The sequence below is a fragment of the Limulus polyphemus genome, unplaced genomic scaffold (assembly GCF_000517525.1).
Source record: "Limulus polyphemus unplaced genomic scaffold, Limulus_polyphemus-2.1.2 Scaffold1077, whole genome shotgun sequence".
Taxonomy (NCBI): Eukaryota; Metazoa; Arthropoda; class Merostomata; order Xiphosura; family Limulidae; genus Limulus; species Limulus polyphemus.
Window position 1 is genome coordinate 252,668 of NW_013666687.1, and position 1,862 is coordinate 254,529.

At 31.4% G+C, this 1,862-nt stretch overlaps 1 protein-coding gene across 5 annotated transcripts in view; it reads right to left on the reverse strand.

Annotated features, from left to right (window-relative positions):
* Positions 1-1,567, reverse strand: part of LOC111086415 — a 9,173-nt gene extending 7,606 nt beyond the window's left edge. For 2 of the 5 annotated variants that reach the window (XM_022389143.1, XM_022389138.1), the window contains exon 1: positions 1,161-1,396. The gene's annotated coding sequence lies outside the window, so the exon portion shown is untranslated. Of the gene's footprint in view, positions 1-1,069; positions 1,140-1,160; positions 1,400-1,552 lie in introns of those variants that run through there. The other 3 variants (XM_022389141.1, XM_022389140.1, XM_022389139.1) reach the window with 3 other exon arrangements.
* Positions 1,568-1,862: the final 295 nt, after the last annotated feature.

Sequence of the window (1,862 nt, forward strand, 5' to 3'; positions counted from 1 at the left end):
ATCCTATTTATATATATATATATATATAATCTCTGTGTCACTTTCTTCTCAAATATTGTCAAATCATAGCTCATTCTAATTACATGCAACTTTTTTATATTAAATATATCACATAATTTAAAAGATGCTCAATTTGGGCTGTAGCTAGTGTTCCTAGACTACAAGCACATGGTGCAATAAGGTTTACAAGTACCTCACTGCTAATGGTCACCACATACTATAAATGTATTGATTATTAAAAGTTAGCTTAAACTCTCATACATGACAAACCATTAAAGGAAACTGGCCTCCATTTGTGTTAATGATGGACAAATTAAGAGAAATGTGGAAACAAATCTGTAGTTCATTGTGATTCCATTTTATTATTACCTCCAATAAGCAATTACTTGAGCAGAGTATTTTCAATCATGCTGCTTAGCATGCTGGTGATACCAATTGGCTGACATGCTAATTGCCTTGACAAATTGGCAATCAATAAAAATTAGTTCACGCTGTACTTCTGCTATTCATATTTCCTGATATTTAGTCTTAGTATGCTGTGCAGCTCAAATGAGGATTTCAAAACCATTATGGCACTGGAAAGTGAAACTGTCATGTTCATCACAAATGTAGTAAGCTTCTGTACTCAAGATCTTGTAATATAGATGAATGAAAAAATACATGTATTATGGGTGTATTTATTCTAGCAAGTTTTTAATTGTGATATAAGAGGCATGAAAGAATTTAATGAACCATTAACATTTTTCAAACTAACAAAGAAAGCAATACTACTAAATCATGTTGAAAACAGCTTAAATCTTGACAAGATAGAAACACTAATAACAGGAAAATCTAAGAACAATATGGTACACCTTGTATAAAGATAAGCCGCAAAAACACTACAGCACATTAAAATCAACAGTATTAATAAAACAGACTTAGCTCATACTAATTTTACTTTCAGCTTACTAGTTATTGCTTAAGTAGCTATTCATAATGTCATAATAGTTTTCTATCAAATATTCATATCAAAATTCTGTTCTTATCAATTTTCAATCTTGTAAAACTATCAGGAAGGAAATTTTCTTACTACTGTAACAACATTCTGTACAATATTCAAAGTCAATGAGCAGTGATATGTATAACTTTAAGGAAGTAATATAATCCTCATTTTTACACACTTTTCCCTAATTGGGCCACTGAATAAGCTGTAGTTAGGACTATTTGTCCCTTATGAGCTTTCATCAAAATTCTGATACTATACTAGTCTTTAGTTTCGCCTGACGGTTCAAATCGCTCACGAATGTTTCGATTCTAAGTATAGTAGAAATGATGGAAAATACTTTTTAATTTTCAATATGTCTATGAGGCAATCTTGACAGTGGCATCTGGATCACCCCTCTTTAATTTCTGGATCCGCCCCTGTAGTGTTGATACAACATCATTCGGTAAGGGTTCCATATGGCACCCCCACTCAATTTTAAAAAAAAAATCATCAAAGTAATATTTATGTATTAATAAATCATATTAATAGTATGATCTGATAATTTTATTACATTATTATACCACTTACTTCATTAATTAAATGTACAATCTTCTTGGGAATAAACTTTACAAATGTCTTGTATAAAGGCATCAAAAAGGCTACTTTTATCAGAATATAATGTTCTCCACATGTATTCCCACAAATGCTTGTCAAAGCCATGCCCCATTTTTTTCTAATACGCCCCTTAAAATAAACCCTTTTCAGAATCTTTTTTATCCAGGTAGTTCTACAATTTTTGGGTGGGGGTGCCATATGGAACTCTTTCCCATCATTCTTTTCGTACTTAATTGTGAGAGTAGTAAAACAAGGGAATACGAATATAAATTTTGACCGGGTA